The sequence below is a fragment of the Trichechus manatus genome, unplaced genomic scaffold (assembly GCF_000243295.1).
Source record: "Trichechus manatus latirostris isolate Lorelei unplaced genomic scaffold, TriManLat1.0 scaffold00154, whole genome shotgun sequence".
Lineage (NCBI taxonomy): Eukaryota > Metazoa > Chordata > Mammalia > Sirenia > Trichechidae > Trichechus > Trichechus manatus.
The window spans coordinates 6765601-6786066 of record NW_004444090.1 but is presented as its reverse complement, the minus strand read 5'-3'; the positions used below and the strand labels follow the sequence as shown (position 1 = coordinate 6786066).

The 20466-nt window shown below is 37.4% G+C and overlaps 1 pseudogene; it reads right to left on the bottom strand.

Annotated features, from left to right (window-relative positions):
- Positions 1 to 19388, bottom strand: part of LOC101341518 (26S proteasome non-ATPase regulatory subunit 9 pseudogene) — a 111714-nt pseudogene extending 92326 nt beyond the window's left edge.
- Positions 19389 to 20466: the final 1078 nt, after the last annotated feature.

The following is a 20466-nucleotide window of genomic DNA, read 5'->3' as shown; positions in this document are numbered from 1 at the left end:
AGCCTTCACCAGACTGAGTCCAGCACAACTTAATGGCACCTGGCTACCACCACTGACTGCTCTGACAGGGATCACAATAGAGGGTCCCAGACAGAAAAAAAAAAAAAAAAAAAAGACCAGACTTACTGGTCTGACTGAGACTGGAGAAACCCCGAGAGTATGGCCCCTGGATGCCCTTTTATATCAGTACTGAAGTCACTCCTGAGGTTCACCCTTCAGCCTATAAAACAAACCCAGACTAAATGCGTATACCAGCCCAGGGGCAAGGAAGAGAAGGCAGGAGGGGACAGGAAAGCTGGTAATGCGGAACCCAGGATAGAGATGGGGAGAGTGTTGACATGTTGTGGGGTTGGCAACCAATGTTACAAAACAATGTGTGTATTAATTATTTCATGAGAAACGAATCTGCTTTGTAAACCTTCATTTAAAGCACAATAAAATAAATAAATAAAAAACTCATATATGAGTTACAAAGAATTTAATATTCCACCATTAGGTATTAATTCTTTGTCCTTTCCCCTAATCTGCTATTAAAATGCACGTCCACCCTGGGAAGGGTAAACTATTCAGTCACTAACACTGTAGTGTGAAGTCATTAAACTGACCCCATCTTCCAAGTACAGGAGGGATTTATGGTAGCATGGTTACAAAATAACATAGAATACTAAAAAGACTGCAGGATAAATGAAGAAAAGACCATTTTAGAATTTAGTATGGCCTCTCCTGCCATCGGGTGTAGGGGAAAGTATTAATAAGATTCTAGCTTCCTCTTAATTACCTTTGTGTGTAAGAGACACAAAATTTCAGAGACAGTGTTATAGATGAGAAAACACGGAGTAAAAAGATTATAAATTTAGCAAAAAGTAACAAATAGAAAGTAGAGGATGTGAATTTGAAATGAAAGGAATTGGCTTGATTTTCAGGATTCTCACTGGTGAGCAAACAAACATGTTAGAGGTGAGTTAGGGTGAGAGTCCTCAAGAAATGAAGAAAAAGATAAGGTCTAGACACCATGGGACACAGTACATACACCGATGGCCCCGATTCTTTCTCTCTCACTGTGGGTGGGGCATTTTGCCCCAGCCCTTAACTCTGAACTTGGTCATGTGACTTGCTTTGGCCTATGAAGCATTAGCGTACATGATCCAGGGCAGAGGCCTGAAAAGCTCTTGAGCATTTCCTCTTTCTTGCTCTTATACCTTCGTTCTTGTACCTCTGCTGTCATAACTATGAGACCTTATCTGGCTACTATTCTAGATGATGAGACATATGGGACAGAGCTGCATCATCACTCATGCTACCTGAGGCATCCCCAGACCGTCCAATAGCCAGCTGACTGTCAGACATGAGGCAGCCCAACCATGGCCTATTAGTTAATCCACAGCTGACCAGAGACAGATGAATGAACCCAGCCAACATCAGGAGACCCTCCTGACCAATGTATAGACTTGTGAGTAACTTAAGTGCATGCTTCTTTAAGCCACAAGTTTCAGGGCAGTTTGTTACATAGCATCATCATGCCAATAGATAATTGATTCATACATACACACAGAGACACACCCATACATTTTGTTACTTCAGTAGAACTGTAATCCTTAAAGAAACTCTGTATCATACTTCATAGTTTCCACCTTAGCACTATGTACTACAAACATAGTTAAAAGTTTTTTTAAAATATTGATTGCTAGATGGATTATGGATTAACTATTGAATTTTTTAATGTTTTCAAGTGCCCTATAGTGATTCTCAAAATTTTTGGTTTCAGGATTCCTTTACATATTTAAAAATTATTGAGGACTCCCAAAAGCTATTGTTCATGTGGATTATATCTACGATATCTACAGTGTAAGAAATTAAAACTAAAAATTTTAAAACACAAGAATAACAAGCACACATTCCATTAACCGTCAGAGTGGTGATGTCATCACAAGTCACGTAGCCTCTGGAAAACACCACTGTACACCTGTGAGAGCACGAATGTGGAAAAGACAAATAAGTTACTATTTTAAGGGAGTTAAAACAGTGCTTGACAACTAGTGACTGATGTATGAGTGTTAATAAATAAAAATTTTATCACGTGGATATCCTGTGTTCGTTTTTTTATTATCACTACAAAATAGTCTTTAAAATTAGCAAGTGTGAGACAATTTATGCCTGCTGAGGAAGATATTTAATAGTTTTACATAGTACTACATCATCTACATTTCTGCATAATGAAGGATTCTTTCCGGCACCAGTATAATCAGGATGTTACCTTTCTTACCAAAAAGCAAATCAGTTAAAAAATCCCTGCATTTCAGAGGCAAAACACAGACAGCTGAGCAAAAAATACAGACACTGCACAAAGCCACAGCATGACAAATAATAAAGAAATGAGCTTTCCGGCATAATAATTGATTAGCACCCTGCAATTTTGCAGATTATGTGGAGGAATACAAAGCCTGTTGCTTCCCACCCAATATAAATTATTCCATTCTACCTTAATTATAAAACCCTGGTTGCAGCAGATTGGCAATGTTTTCTTTTTTGATTTCCTGCTATTTAGAATGTAGACGTCAGGGCTAGAGCCCCAAAAGCCATCTCACACCATGAGGTAACTTGAAGCATGGAAGTCAAAGCTGAGGATAACAGAGCATGATACAGAAACTTGTATTTCTGAGGAAAATGAGGAGCTGCCAGATAATTCTGAACTGTTCTCCTTTTAAGTCCTTGAGTGGTGCAAATGGTTAACGTGCTTGACTGCTAACTGAAAGGTTGGTGGTTCCAGTCCACCCAGACGTGCCTCAGAAGAAAGTCCTGGCAATCTACTTCCAAAAAATAAGCCATTGAAAACCCTATGGATCACAGTTCTATTCTGACACACATGGAGTCATCATGAATCAGAATTGACTCAACAGCAACTGATTTTGGTTGGCCTTCCTCAGACTTCTTTTACATGAGAGATAAATAAACATCTATCTTGCTTACACTGCTATTTTTTTGCAGTGTTCTTTTAGGTGAAGCCAACTTAATCCTAAACGATGTAAGTGATAATGTCTTTAAATTTAACTCCAAAAAATCATGTAAATAATGACTGGTAATTTAAAAAAATAATCAAACATATAAAAGAGAAAAATCAGCAATTTCTAGATAGGAAAAAGGTGAAGCATGGAAGAGGACAAAAAATTCCCACCCATATCTGACTAGCTGTAAGTTACATTGATAAAAATGTCTCGAAATACCCTTCTTTCCAGTCATTATAAAACCTCTCTCTGTTCAAGCCGTTAAAAATCATAAAATTGTTCAATAAGAATGGAGGAAAACTAGTGATACCATTCCCAGGATTATGTGGCTTTAAAAATATTTTATTAAATATTTCCACACCACTAAACATCCATGTAATTTTCAGTTTTGTGTATCAGTTTTTGCCATAAATAACACAGTAATAAACGTATTTGCTTAGACTACTCTTCTATTTTGTTATTTCTAAAGGCAGGTTTTCAAAACTGTCAAATGAAGTTTTTTAAGGTAAAAAATAATGGTTGAAATAGAAAAAATACAAAAAAACATTTTTTCTTATTTTCCTAATCAATTACAGAGGAAGGTAGAGAAGCATATTTGGAAAAATATGTATATACAGTCTAACACTGAGAAAAAAAAACTTTACCCTAAAGGGTAAATATTAACAGGTACAGAGGAATGAAGTTGCTGTGTATTTCTTCTATTTATCTTAAACTCTCAATCTTTTAGTTTCTTTATCTGAAAGATGCAAACAATAATACAAACTCTTTCTTGCCCCAGATGAAGTCTACTTGACGAAGATTAATATAGAGAATAGTGAAGCTATGTTCATAGTCATTTGCACTAAACCGAAATCTTATTTTGGAAGAACAGCCTTTATAGAAATGGCATAAAAAGAAAAATTTTATGGAGTAGGCTTTAAGTAAATTAACTTCAGAAAGAAGTCCTCCAAAATTATTAAATCATGAAATTTCAAAACTTCTAGGATTTAAGAAAATCCATGATTCTTCATCTGAGACTTTGTTTCATGAAGGGTTTCCTTTTCAGAATATGTGGGGAAATTGTTTAGGAAGGATTTTTCTTTGAGAGGACATGTGGATTATAATTGAGGGTGTTACTCAGCAAAGAGCAAAGCCATGTCATATAAACAAAGAAAGGCATAAACTTTTCTCAGAGAAATTGTATGATTTCGCATGTTTGGAGAAAATATATATCATGATGTTAATGTTGTTAATTATTGAGAAGATCTTGACAGTTTCTTTTTTATCCAATCCCCCTAAATTGCCATGGTTGCTTGAGTATTATTATACGCCGACTCCTCACTTATCAACATGGTTAGGTTCCAAAGATCAGATTGTTATGCAAAAATGGAGGATGACCACATCAGATCGCAAAATGGAGGATGACTATACAATTACATAACTGTCAAATTATATCATTACATAACTGCCAAATTACCTCATTATATAACTGCCACTGAGAATCATGGCTCAGCCAGGCTGACACATAACTTTAACCATCATAGTCAGCATTACTCTTGCCTCACACCTTGGCATTCATTACTGCCAGACATAAGTTGTTGATGTGCAAAATAGTCAGCTAGTAGAATTTTTACTATTGTCATTAATGCAAAATGTCAGATTAGGAGAGAGTCAATAAGTAAGGAGTAGGTATATAAGAAGGAAATTTGAGAAAACTAATTTTTTATGGGAAATGGTTATAAAACTTGTCCAAAACATCAAAGGGGCTGGAGCTAATATTACAAAAATGAATCCCATAATAACCTGATGAACTTGCTATTACTCAGGAGTCCTCGTGTGGTACAAATGATAAAGTGCTTGGATGCTAACCAAAAAGTTGGTGGTTCAAATCCATTCAGAGGCCCCTTGAAAGAAAGACCTGGCAATGATCTACTTCCAAAAAACCACAGCCATCAAAAATTCTAGGGAGTGCAGTTCTACTCTAAAACACATGGGGTCGCCATGAGTCAAATGGCAACTGGTTTGGTTTGTTGTTTTTTTTACATTACTTACTCATTTTTAAAATGAGTAAACAAAGCTCAAATGCATTAAATAATCTGCCCTTGGTCATACTTCAGTTCATTTGAACCTAAAAACCTCTTGCCATCGAGTCGATTCCAAGTCATAGTGACCATATAGGACAGAGTAGAACTGTTCCATACGGTTTCCAAGGAGTACCTGGTGGATTCAAGCTGTTAACTGTTTGGTTAGCAGCCATAGCTCTTAACCACTTGAGTTTCCCATTTGAACCTAGGTTTGTGAAATTCCAGAGCTTGCTTTATTACACAACACACTGAGCATACACATGGCCCTTGCCTTCAAGGTTCAACATCATCATACACCTAGAAACATGGAGTGTTTGGACTTTTAAAGTAATCCTCAATGGGAACCAAAAACTAGAATCAACTCTATGAGAATATTACTTTATTAAACATTTTTCCTGCCATGGCATAATGTACCTTTAATAGTCTTAAGTTACACTCACAAAAAAAATCTTTATGGGGGAAAGAAAGCACCATGCACAAACAGAATGTGATGCCATCATAATATAGATGCAAACGTAATGTCAGGGGAATAGATTGGGAGGGAGATAGAATAACAAATCACTGGGGAGGAGAGGTGAGTCTAGGAAGACTGATAATGGAGATAGCACGTGAGTAGTGTCTCAAAGGACAAATTGTTAGAGGTGGAAATGGGAGGCATTCCAGGTCCAAATAACTGTATGAATGAGTAGAGACACGAAATAATAAGTGACATTTGTATAGCAGTCTCTTTATGTCAGGCACAGTCCTAAGTGCTTTATATACATTGATTCGTTCATTTAATTCTCACTATAATCTTATGAGGTAAGTAGTAAAATTATCCTCATTTATAAAGAAAAGGAAACTGAAGCACAGAAGAGGCTGAATAATTTGCTTAAAGCTACACAGCTGGTAATAAGCAGAGCCGGGATTTCAACCTGGGGTACGTGGCTCCAAACTAGACTCTTAACCACTCTCTGTAGCAAACACAATACTTACTTGGGACTGACACACAGTCAGAGGTTGGTGGAATGAAGAATGAATACGAGGATGCAAAAATTAAAGACGTGGACTGGGGCTAGAGCATGAGGGCCCTGAATGTCATTCTAAGTAGTTTGGTTTTCATTCTGTAAGCAGTACACAAAGTTCTTTGAAAGAAAGTTATCATATTCAAGGTTGTGTTTCAGAAAGGTTTCTCAGGTTGATCTGTGAAAAATGGACCTCAAGCAGAATAATAGAGGCAGAAGTCTCAAAAAAATTCATTGAGAAGATTCTCTGATAGTTCTGTGAGAAAGGAAGAGGATGAGCCAATCTCAGTTGAAAGGAAAAGATGGTACAAAAAAAGAGGCATCATACACAAAACTTCTCATTGAAGCATCATACCCAAGACTTATAAAAGTTGCATCTCCCTGTTGAAACAGAATAAGTGTTTAATAGAAGAAAATGTTCTTGTCAGCATTTTCCACAGAATCTAATTTTTATATTTATAGATTCAGTTTAGGATTTATTGTCGCTTCATTGGAGAGTTTCAGAAAGAAAGTCCAACACAATAACTTCTACTAATAAAACTAGAAAAGGTCCTAACTATAAAAGCATAGTTTATTTTTCTCATGAGAAAGAGCATGGTTATAATAATATTAAAATTATTCTAAGAATTGGACAAATAATATATGAAAAATGCTTAGGACAGTTCCTGGCACACAATAGGCAGGCACTTAAAAACTAGTAGTTGCTTTATTATCACTGTTATTATCAACATTTCACCCACATTCTATTTCTTCAGACTCAACTCTTCCCAGAGGAACCCTGCAATGCTCACCAGTCACTACAGAGGGTGTCATTCAAGGAATTTTTAAGTCATTCTATCCTGGTGACGCATCTGTCAGTTTGTCGTACTGTGGGGGCTTGCATGTTGCTGTGGTGCTGGAAGCTATGTCACCAGTATTCAAATACCAGCAGGTCATCCACAGTAGATACATTTCAGCTGAGCCTTCAGACTAAGACAGACTAGGAAGAAGGACCTAGTAGTCTACTCCTGAAAAAATTAGCCAGTGAAAACCTTACGAATAGCAGTGGAACATTGTCTGATATAGTGCCAGAAGATGAGCCCCTCAGTTTGGAAGGCACTCAAAATATGACTGGGGAAGAGCTGTCTCCTCAAAGTAGAGTCGACCTTAATGACATGGATGGAGTCAAGCTTTTGGGACATTCGTTTTCCGAAGTGGCACAACTCAAAATGAGAAGAAACAGCTGCAAACATCCATTAATAATTAGAATGTGGAATGTATGAAGTAGGAATCCAGGAAAATTAGAAATCATCAAAAATGAAATGGTATGCATAAACACTGTTATCCTAAGCATTAGTGAGCTGAAATAGACCGGTATTGGCCATTTTGAATCCAACAATCATATAGTCTACTATGCGGGAAGTAAGAGCAGAAAGGCATTGCATTCATTGACAAAAAGAACAGTTCAAGATCTATCCTGAAGTACAATGCTGTCTGTGACAGGATAATATCCATACACCTACAAGGAAAACCAGTTAATAAAACTATTATTCAAATTTACCCACCAACCACTAAGGCCAAAGATGAAGAAATTGAAGACTTTTACCAACTTCTACAGTCTGAAATTGATCGAAGAGCAATCCGGATGCATTGATAATTACTGGTGATTGGAATGAGAAAGTAGAAACAAAGAAGAAGAATCAGTAGTTGGAAAATATGGCCTTGGTGATAGGAACGATGCCAGAGACCACACAATTTAGAATTTTGCAAGACCAACGACTTCTTCATTTCAAATACATTTTTTCAACAACATAAATGGCGACTATACATGTGGACATTGCCAGATGGAATACACATGTATCAAATTGACTACATCTGTGGAAAGAAACAATGGAAAAGCTCAATACCATCAGTCAAAACAAGGCCAGGGGCCAACTGTGGAACAGACCATCAATTGCTCATATGCAAGTTCAAATAAGCTAAAGAATATTAGAACAAGTCAACAAGAGCCAAAGTACAACATTGAGTATATCCAACCAGAATTTATAGACCATCTCAAGAATACATTTGACACTTTGAACACTAATGACCAAACACCAGATGAGTTGTAGAATGACATCAAGGACATCATACATGAAGAAAGCAAGGGGTCATTAAAAATATAGGAAAGAAAAAAAGGACCAAAATGGATGTCAGAAGACTCTGAAACTTGCTCTTAAATGTGGAGTAGCTAAAGCAAAAGCTACTTTTACTAAAGTAGCTGAAGTAAAAGAGCTGAACAGAAGATTTCAAAGGGCAGCTCAAGTAGACAAAGTAAAGTATTATAATGACAGGTGCAAAGACCTGGAGTGAGAAAACCAAAAGGGAAGAACACATTTGGCATTTCTCAAGCTGAAAGAACTGAAGAAAAATTCAAGTCTTAAGTTGCAATAGTGAAAGATTCTATGGGCAAAATACTGAACGATGCAGGAAGCATCAAAAGAAGATGGAAGGAATACACAGAGTCACTGTACCAAAAAGAATTGGTCGAAGTTCAACCATTTCTGGAGGTAGCATATGATCAAGAACCAATGGTACTGAAGGAAGAAGTCCAATCTGCACCGAAGACGCTGGCAAAAAAATGAGTCTCCAGGAATTGATGGAATACCAGCTGAGATGTTTCAACAAACAAATGCAGCTCTGGAAATACTCACTCGTCTATGCCAAGAAATTTGGAAGACAGTTACCTGGCCAACTGACTGGAAGAGATCCACATTTATGACTTTTCCCAAGAAAGGTGATCCAACAGAATGTGGAAAGTATCGAACAATATCATTAATATCACATGCAAGTAAAATTTTGCTGAAGATCATTTAAAGGCATTTGCAGTAGTACATCAACAGGGAACTGCCAGAAATTCAAGCTGAATTCAGAAGAGGACGTGGAACCAGGGATATCATGGCTGATGTCAGATGGATTCTGGCTGAAAGCAGAGAATACCAGAAAGATGTTTACCTGTGTTTTATTGACTATGCAAAGGCATTTGACTGTGTGGATCATAGCAAATTATGTATGACATTGCAAAGAATGGGAATTCCAGAACACTTAACTGTGCTCATGAGGAACCTGTACTTAGATCAAGAGGCAGTCATTCAAACAGAACAAGGGGATATTGCGTGGTTTAAAGACAGGAAAGGTGTGTGTCAGAGTTGTATCCTTTCACCATACCTGTTCAATCTGTATGCTAAGCAAATAATCCGAGAAGCTGGACTATATGAAGAAGGATTGGAGGAAGACTCATTAACAACCTGTAATATGCAGATGACACAACCTTGCTTGCTGAAACTGAGGAGGACTTGAAGCACTTACTGATGAAGATCAAAGACCATAGCCTTCAGTATGGATTACACCTCAGCATAAAGAAAACAAAAATCCTCACAACTGGAACAATAAGCAACATCATGATAAATGGAGAAAAGATTGAAGCTGTCAAAGATTTAATTTTACTTGTATCCACAAGCAACATCCATGGAAGCAGCAGTCAAGAAATCAAACGACTCATCTCATTGGGCAAATCTGCTGCAAAAGACCCCTTTAAAGTGTTAAAAAGCAAAGATGTCACTTTGAGGACTAAGGTGCACCCAACCTAAGCCATGGTATTTTCAATCACCTCATATGCACAAGAAAATCTGGCAATGAATAAGGAACACTGAAGAGGAATTGATGCCTTTGAGTTGTGGTGTTGGTGAAGAATATTGATTATACCATGGACTGCCAAAAGAATGAACAAATCTGTCTTGGAAGAAGTACAGCCAGAATGCTCCTTAGAAGCAAGGATAGTGAGACTTCATCCGACATGCTTTGGACCTGTTATCAGGAGGGACCAGTCCCTGGAGAAGGACATCATGCTTGGTGAAGTAAAGGGTCTGTGAAAAAGAGGAAGACCCTCAACGAGACAGACTGACACAGTGGCTACAACAATGGGCTCAAGCATAACAATGATTGTGAGGTTGGTGCAGGACTGGGCAGTGTTTCGTTCTGCTGTACATAGGGCCGCTATGAGTTGGAAACAACTCGACGACATCTAACAACGATGACAACAACATGCCCTGGTGGCGCAGTGGTTAAGAGTTAATGCTAGCCATTAGAGAAATGCAAATTAAAACCACAATGAGATACTATATCACGCTGGCATTACTGGCATGAATCAAAAAACAGAAAATAACAAATGTTGGAGAGGCTGCGGAGAGATTGGAACTCTTATGCACTGCTAGTGGGAATGCAAAATGGTATAATCATTTGGGAAAATGATATGGCACTTCCTTAGAAAGCTAGAAATAGAAATACCATATGATCAAGCAGTCCCACTCCTAGGAATATACCCTAGAGAAATATGAGTCATCACATGAATAGACACATGCACACTCATATTCATTGCAGTATTGTTCACAATAGCAAAAAGATGGAAACGACCTAGATGTCCATCAACAGATGAATGGATAAACAAACTATGGTACATATACACGACGGAGTACTACACAACCATAAAGAACAATGATGAATCTGTGAAGCATCTCACAACATGGATAAATCTGGAGGGCAACATGCTGAGTGAAATAAGTCAATTAACAAAAGGACAAATTCAGTATGAGACCACTACTATAAAAATTCATGAGAAGGTTTACACACAAAAAGAAACAATCTTTGATGGTTAGGAGGGAAGGGAGGGGTGGGAAGGGAAAAACACTAAATAGACAATAGGTAAGTGGTGACTTTGGTAAAAGGTAAGACAGTTACAATCCTGGGGAAGCCAGCACAACTTGTACAAGGCAAGGTCATGGAAGCTCCATAGACACATCCAAAGTCCCTGAGGGATCGAATTGCTGGGCTGAGGGCTGTGGAGACCATGGTCTCTGGGAACATCTAGCTCAATTAGCATAACATAGTTTATAAATAAATGTTCTACACTCTACTTTGGTGAGTAGCATTTGGGGTCTTAAAAGGCTGTGAGCGGCCATCTAAGATACTCACTGGTCTCACCCCTTCAGGAGCAAAGGAGAATGAAGAAATCTAAAGATACAAGGGAAAGATTAGTCCAAAGGACTAATGGACCACAACTACCACGGCCTCCACCAGACTGAGTCCAGTACAACTAGATGGTGCCTGGCTACCACCACTGACTGCTCTGACAGGATCACAATAGAAGGTCCCAGACCAAGCTGGAGAAAAATGTAGAAGAAAATTCTAACTCACAAAAAAGACCAGACTTACTGGCCTGACAGAGACTGGAGAAACCCCAAAAGTATGGTCCCCAGACACCATTTTAGCTCAGTAATGAAGTCACTCCTGAAGTTCACCCTCTAGCCAAAGATTAGACAGGCCTATAAAACAAAACAAGACTAAAGGGGCACACCAGCCCAGGGGCAAGGACGAGAAGGCAGGAGGGGACAGGAAAGCTGGTAATATGGAACCCAAGGTCAAGAAGGGGGAGTGTTGACATGTCGTGGGGTTGTTAACCAGTGTCATAAAGCAATATGTGTACTGTTTAATGAGCAGCTAGTTTGTTCTGTAAACCTTCATCTAAAGTACAATTTAAAAAAAAAAAAAAGGAGTTAATGCTGCTAACCAAAAGGCCTGCAGTTGAAATCCACCAGCCGCTCCTTGGATACCCTATGGGGCAGTTCTACTCTGTCTTATGGGGGCGCTATGAGTCCCAACAGACTCAGCGGCAATGGGTAATAGTAACGGTAATGACACACTGACTTCCAAGGAACCCTGGCTGCACAAATACTTCAGCACTTGGCTGCTAACCCAGAGGTTGGCAGTTCAAACCTACCCAGCAGCTCCATGGGAGAAAAACCTGGGGATCTGCTCCCAAAAAGATTATAGCCTAGAAAACCCTGTGGGGCAGTTCTATTTGTCACAGGGGGTCACATAGACTCCACAGCACCTAACAACCTGGCACATTATAGCACTTTCTATTCTTTAAGCACTTCATGTTTGTGTTACCTTTTCTACCAAATAGCAGGCAGTTGATGGTCCACACAATCCTGAATATGATAAAATAAAATAAACCAAACCCGCTGCCATCGAGTCAATTCCAACTCATAGTGACCCTATAGGACAGAGTAGAACTGCCTCATAGGATTTCCAAGGCTGTAATCTTGACGGAAGCAGACTGCCATGTTTCTCCCATGAAGCCACTGGTGGGTTCAAACCATTGACCTTTTGGTTCACAGCTGAGCACTTAGGTATTCAACAAATACAAAGCACTCTCTCAAAAGGATGAGAAAAGGAGCATCCTTTCCTCCACTCACCTGCTAGATAAACAAGGAGAAGAAAAAAAGAAAGAAGCAGAAGATGAGTCTGGAAGAGCAACTTTATTTCAAAAAGAATAATTGTTATAAAGCATATGCAGCTATACTTATCTGCATAAAAAGAATGCAAACTGAGGCAGTGCTCTTTGTGGAAGAAAGTCCAAAGGAGATTTTCAAAAAATAAGGCATCATCTGAAAAGACAAATGTGGCGATATATGTGTTGGTCTAGGATTCATCACAAAAATATGGAGACATCCTTACTGAGCCCTTGTGAAAATTAGGTATCATGAATTACCTTCAAAGAGTACTATGCCTGAGCCCTTATTGGAGTTTGCAGAAAAGTATAGCAAGATTATGTTGGAAGGGATTGAAAGAGCATCACTTCAAGGAAGATTGTTTGTTTAATCCAATATTCTATACACAACGGCAATAGGAATTGCTAATAAGAATAACTTTTGTCATACAAACTATTTTTCCAGACTGCTTTCACACTATGAAAAGTCTATTCAAGGATTATATTGTACCCAAAAAGATAGTCATATTTTGTTATCAAGAAAAGTATCCCACCCAAATTCAATAGTACTGGAAATGTCTACCTTGAACTATCAGAATGATTAATTATTAAGGAAAAATTCTAAATATGAAAAAAATATACTGGTATAATTTTTCAGAAGGCCAGCGTAATTGCTTTTTGTTTGATGTATTGAATCCCGTACAGCCAGCTTCTATTTGGATTACATTTCCCCGATTATAATTTTTTACATAGCTTACCAAGGTGTTTATCTGAGTCTCCCTTTCTTTCTTAAATTCTATTATGATTCATTAGTGACTGCACAGCCCTGCTTTAATATCTAATTATGATAATTGTTTAAAATTTTAACGTAAGCTAACTCATAAATATGAGTTAACATTACAAGCAATAAATAATGTTACAGACAATAAAACAAAACAACAAAAAATCAAGTTAACATTGTATTAAGATCAAGCTAGTTAATTATACATGCAAAGATTAGGTAATTCTCCCCAGTTTTGTAGGGCCACAGGTTTTAAATAGACTGTTAGGCCCTGACAGCAAACTTGTGCCAATTAGACCATAAAATTAAGGCATCCCCTACATTAATTATAAAGATGTAAATAAATATCATCTTGAAGGTAGAATTGTTTATTACAGACCCTCTGTTTTCACAGTTGAAGGTACTTTTCTCTAAAATGTAACTGCCTTAAATGGCTTTAAAATATCTGACAAAATTGCATAGACATTAACACGATCTAATGCAAAAGCCACCAAACTTTAAGACTAAAAGAGCCAATAAATCAACAAGTACTTACCAAGGTCCCACATAAAATAATACGTGGAAAGAAGTTTCAAAGTGCAATATCTATACTTACGTTCCACTCCAGTGGCAGGGAAGGGGGGTGGTATACATTGTGAGTTTAATATTAACACACACCTAAAAATGTAAAACGCCTCAAGTCATTCTGGTTAAAAAAGCTCAAGGAGAAAGAGTGAACTGTCAAGGATCCAGGAGGAAGATTTTAAAGACAAGTAGAATTTAGACAGCTTCTCAAGAACAGGTACTGAGTCCCTTCCTGTCTATAGCAGAATGCTTGGCATGAAGGATTTGCTTAATATATGTTGTGGAACTAAATTCAGTTGCTAACCATGAGGAAGGACATTTTATTTAGAGAAAGTACTGCACACATAGGGGTGTGGGGAAAAGGAGAATGTATGTACAGAGAATCTTCTAGGAACAAAAGGCAGATGATATCTCATAGAGGCAGTTGGCATTTTGGAAGGGTGGGAGGGTAAGGTGGGAAACCTCAGCTTCTGGTCATTTCTTCTTCCGCTGATGTTCTTGTTTTGCCATATCTGATTTTTCTGATAATTAGTCTCTGTGTGTTCAGTCCTACCCTAATCCCTGAGGTAGCTTTGACGAAGGCAGGAAGTACATCAACAATCCAAGCCCTTCCACCTGATGGGACTTAAAATTAGGTCAACATAGAAGCCAGACCCAAAAATCCAGTGACTTTTCATCATTACTGGGATCCTACACTACTCCTGCTCTGTTTCTACCAATAAGATTATGATCCTAGCCTTCAGGTTGAAACCCAAGCACCTATTCTGTCCTTTACCTCCTTTGGGGGGCATCTCTTGACTCTTCTCTTTGTTTCTGATTAGCTACCTTGTCCACTATTTCTTCCTATAGACTAGAAACTGATACTGTTCTCAAACTAGTAGCTTGAACCAGTTCTCATCCCTCATCCTCAGTTCTCTGGTATTGACCACTGGATTCTTTTCTGTGCAGAGGTCCTACCTGATTGAATCTTCTACCAGCTGGTTCCAGAACTGTGACTGAGATGGCTGGGCATTCTCAAAGGCTGCCTAGTTACTCCACCTCCAGAACAATCCATTAGTGCAAGATCTGTTTCCCATCTTGCTCCTGTCCTGCTTGTGAATCTTGAGCCAGGTTTCAACTCACTCCAATCCCCACCTTCTATGGTGTACTTCCACAGCAAACATTTATGTTTGTCCCTAGGTAGTGAGTATTGGCAGGAAAGCTATGCTGGAACTAGGTTTCAAAAAATCTTGAATGTCACATAAAGGAATTTGGATATGTCCAATAATCAAAGATGTTGTTGTTGTTAGGTGCCATTGAATCAGTTCCAACTCATAGCGACCTTATATACAACAGAACGGAACACTGCCAGGTCCTGCGCCATCCTCTCAATTGTTGTTATGCTTGAGCCCATTGTTGCAGCCACTGGGTCAATCCATCTCGTTGAGGGTCTTCCTCCTTTTCACTGACGCTTTACTTCACTAAGCATGGGATCCTTCTCCAGGGACTGGTACCTCCTGATAACAGGTCCAAAGCATGTGAGATGAACTCTTGTCATCCTTGCTTCAAAGGAGCATTCTGGCTGGACTTCTTCCAAGACAGACTTGTTGGTTCTTCTGGTAGTCCATGGTATAAACAATATTCTTCATCAATACCGTAACTCAGAGGTGTCAATTCTTCTTTGGTCTTTCTTATTCATAATCACAGATAGTCTCTGCATATTTTTGAGTGGATATGTGGCATAGTGAACTAGGATTTTAGTATGATTAATCTGGAAACTGATTGCAGGAAAAAAAAAAAATCTGCAATCTGTATATACTTCCAAGTTGAACATGAGGCCACTTTGTATCCTGTGACATGGGCCATTACAACAATGGCCATCTTCTTGTGTACATCATCAAACATGTTTAAATGATTAAAGTTATCTGTGACAAGTTGCTAAATTTTTTTAGAGAAAATTAAAATAATTATTATTTGGTAAAAAAAAAAATATAGAGTGGTTGATTACTAATGATAAAGTGATTACTTTGGAAGAATTTGAAAACAAAGCTTTTCTAGAATATTCTCCAAAAGAAAATCTAATATATTTAGAAGGATAAATCAATTGGGAAATTTTACCTGGAAAGTCATCATATTGAGTAATATAATTCTGCAGTAAAGCTTTAGAACAGATAACATTATGTTCTGCCTTAAGAATCAAGTTGTCTCTTTCATTTTGGGATGAACTGTGTTAATGTTTTCTTCCATTAATATGAAAAATACCATTTGAGCCAGAGGATGTTTTTTCTAATCATATTATGTAACACTGCTTTCTCCTGAAATGACTTTGCTTCTATTTTCAAACTAAGCAAACATTTTGAGTACATATATGTATATATATTTATTAATATTATGACCAAAAATTTAAAACATTAAATTATCAGTTTGCTGTTTAAAATAATCTAATCATCAAAATGACATACATTTTAGATTATTTTTAACTGGGTATTAGTTCTTATTTGTCTGGTTAAAAAACATACTTTTAAATGTGATAGCAATAACATTCAACACAGTTAAAAAGCAATGCAAGTAGAGGCAGAAAAAAATGTGTATGTCTGACTCTTCAACAGCTGACTTTGCTAACTGGTTTATTATTTCAGCTCTTTAATTAAAATTGATCCATGTTAGCTATGTTGCTAATTATTAGAAGTGAAAAATGTCTTCATCTTTTCTCTAGATTTATTTCATCCAGGATTTGGGTGCATAACTCACTTTTTCAGTCTCTCCCAAGCAAGTTACAAACAGAATCCCCATAATTATATACCTGAGAAAACGCAGTACAATTTACTTGAAGGCAGAATTTAGGAAATTCATGCTAAATATAATAAAGGCTTTAATCAAAATCCCATGTCCTTATTATTTGGGAGCGTTAAATAAGTTTAAAACTTATTTAACCATTTGTCTGCCCACTCCCCACCCCAAATGGAAGACTAGGGGACCACCTTCCAGTAAGATCCTGCAGGCTGAACTGGTGAGGAACAGCATCTCTCACCTGGAGCTGTGGCTTGCTAAAATCAAAGGAGCATGAAAGCCGTAAGTCAGGACAGGAAGATCTAGAAAGGTAAGGAACAAGACTACATATTTTAGGGCCAGAAAGGCAATTACAAGCCCCTTTTGGGTTCACCTGGTCCATCTGTTGCTTCTCACCTGTACTTTAAATTTCAGGATCCATTTTTTATGCATCATAAAAAGCTCCTCGTATTAGTGTCTCTAACATAGGAGATGCTCAATAAATAAATATATGTGTGTATATATATGCACATGTAATTGAAAATATTACATACTCATAACTATGATATGAAACTTGCGTTAATCATCAGTCCATCCTCAATAAAGAACAAAGATCTGAACCAAGAGTTTTGAGGATAATGACCAACCTAATGTTTTATCTGGATCCTCTTCTTTTGTCATTTTTTGTGTTTTGATCTCTTTTTCTATCTCTATCCTCTTTTTGTCTATACTGTTCCAGTATAGTCCCAGTATCAATGTTGATGCTTCTTTGTCTATGCTTCTGGCTATTTCTGTTCCTATTTGCTACTTTGCAGTGCAATGCCTATGCAATGAAGAAAATTCCAGCAGTGTAAATCTCCTCTAATAAAATCACAATATGTTCTCTGCCTCTGCAGCTCAATTCCTAACAACCACTGCCTTGTTCTTCATATTCTAGTAATAGCAAATTTATTGTAGTTACCTGCATTTGCTATGTTAATTTCACATCTTCATGCCTTTTACATAACATGCTTTTCCCTCTATGCTGTTCCCTCTTCCTGGACCACCTTTCAACCATTACTTGGTTGACCCACTCCTGTTTAATTCTTCAACTATAACCCCCAAAATTCTTTCTTTATTAGTGCTGTTATTTTTTTTTTTTTAATCTTAATCTCAGAAATATGTTAACAGGTCTTCATAACTTTTTCCTACATAATTCTGACATTGTCTTGGAGAGATATAGATGATATAGATATAGATGATAGATATAGATGTAGGTAGAGATAGAGATATAGAAAGATGGTAGTGGTATTTCAGTAGTAGAATTTTCTCTTTCCATGCAGGAGATCTGAGTTCAATTCCCAGCCAATCCACTTCAAGGGCAGCCACCAGCCATCTGTCAGTGGTGGCTTGAGTGCTTCTGTTATGCTAAACAGGTTTCAGTGGAGCTTCCAGACTCAGAAGAAAGCCCTGGCACCCTACTTGGGGAAAATCTTCCATTGAAAACCCTATAGATTACAACAGTTCGATCCCATTGTGCATAGGGTCACCATGAGTTGGGGGTGACTCAAAGGCGGCTAATAACAATAGATATACGAATACATATAGATATAGATGATATAGATATAACAAACTCTATTCTTTCTAGAACTCATCTTTAGAATTCTCATTGTTTGAAAATAAACCTACAAACTCTGCTTATTGTAGCTTGCATATTTATAGCTATATAGCCATAGAAACTTTTAATGTTGTGTAAGTGGGATTTTAGGTCTAAAAATTATTCCTTACGTTGATTTCTTGATGGCTATAACCATCAATAAAATTACCAAGTGTTGGCAAATTACTTCCATGAGAGATGAGGTCTAACGTTTCAGTCTATCATTCTCTATTCTGACAAATAGCAGATCGTGTCATTTTTTTAATCACCCTGAAATCTCCATTGATATGTTCTTGTTTACCTTTACTTTTGAAGGAAAGCCTAGAATATAGTAGGTGCTAAATAAAAGCTGAATGATTCATTGAATAGTACTGACATTTTTTGAATGTCTCCATTGTATTATCGGTTTGTCCAATGAGGACATAGCTATTACAAGCTTGGACTTTGGAGCAAGATAGACTGGGATTCCGTTCCTGGCTCTACAACTTACTAGCCATGTGTTCCAGGGCAAATTACTTCCGTGTCCTTGCCTGTAAAATTAGAATAATAATATCTGCTTAATAAGGATATTGAAGATTGAATTAGATTAAATAAAGCATTTAGCATGATGCCCAATAGATTTGTGAATGAATAAATACCCACAAAAGTTCTACGAAGTATGTGGTGAGCAGGGGCAAGGCTGGGGTTCATATAAGTTTAGCAAGTTACAGAGAAAATAAGCAGTAGGGCTAGGATCCAAATCCAGTTGAGTGTGTCCGCCATTTCAAGGAAGTTTCCAATATTGCTATAAGAAGTGTTAGTGGCATTTTCCACTCCCAGGGTTTCCTTAAAGGCTATGTGCTGGTGAACTCCAGTTCATTTATTAGATTTTGTCTCCTCCAAGAGCTCCTTAGATTAATGTTAGCATCATTCTTTGGCATTTCATACCCTGCCCAACATGTTTATAATTGGATGGTTTGATAAATGATCCTGCATGAACCAGCACGTTAACATCTTTGACCTTCCTTTGTCATTTCCTATGCAGAATTCCTCTTAAACGCTTCATATAGTGTTTGATGTGCCCTCTTTTAAAGTAGAATGCATTGACCCAGGCATTCAGTGTCTAAGCTACCACATGACTATGAATAAGCACTTTTAAAATCTATTCTTTCATCATTTTATCCATGTCATATTATAACAGGTGCCATATTTTTATCTAATTTTTTTATTTTTCTTTTTAATACTTATATTTTTACCTTGGTGGTGAGCTCCTCACGCATAGGAACAATTTCCTTTATCTTTTTATATGTAGCATCTAGCATGGTGGTTGGCATGTAGGTGATAAACAATATCTAAGTTAATATCACAGCGGCAGTCTTTAATAGTTATGGTTTTATTATTCTTTATGAAGAATAAAATAATTATGGGTAAGAATTACTCAGATTTTTTTTATGAATGTATCATTTTTGCAATCTCTCAACTAAAACTTTTGTTTTTCCATATCATTAGGGAAACATTAAGCATTCCCAAGCAGTTGTAGAAGTCGCGGTTTAAACCACATTTCCTGTATTAATAAAGGAATAAGCACAGATTCCTTACTTTTCTGTAAAGTGCCAATCATTATAGAAGATGTTGCTTTGTCAAGATTACCTCTTTGGAAACTCCCACTCCTGAGGAGATAGGGGCAAGTGTCGGGTGGGATGGGATGGTTTAGAGTACTTGTACTCAAGGAGATTTAGAGACAAAGATCTTGCAGCAATCTTTGAGAACTGTAGTGATAGGCCTCACAGAGAATGCTTCACAATGTTTTTTGAAGGTCTTTTCTCATGTTCCTGAGGCAATCTGACCCCTCTTGTACACTAAAATCTGTATCTTCTGTTGCTTCCTGACTTTTCAAATAATAACTTCCTTAATTGTATGAAGATGTACTACTGATCATCTTTTTTTAAAAAGGAAAAAAGAAAAAAAATTGAGAGTGAATGAAAATATTTTACAATAAGAAAGAAAAAGTACAAGCCACGGACAAGTAACTTACCAAGGGGCCTTCAATTTTATCATGTTGTTGTTCGGTGCTGTCGAGTCAGTTCTGAGTCATAGCAAATCCCATGCACAACAGAACAAAACACTGCCCGGTCCTGCACCATCCTCACAATTGTTGCTATTCTTGAACCCACTGTTGCAGCCACTGTGTCAACCCATCTGGTTGAGGGTCTTCCTCTTTCTCCCTGATCCTCTATTTTATCATACTCAACAAATACTACCTACAAAAATTGTTCCTCTAAGTCCTGAACAGGAAATTATATCAAATTCAGTATAAATGATAAAGGCTAAGCACATATATTAATTAAAAATAAAAAAGCTGAATATCCTAATTAAATAAAACTTAGAACAAAATTAATC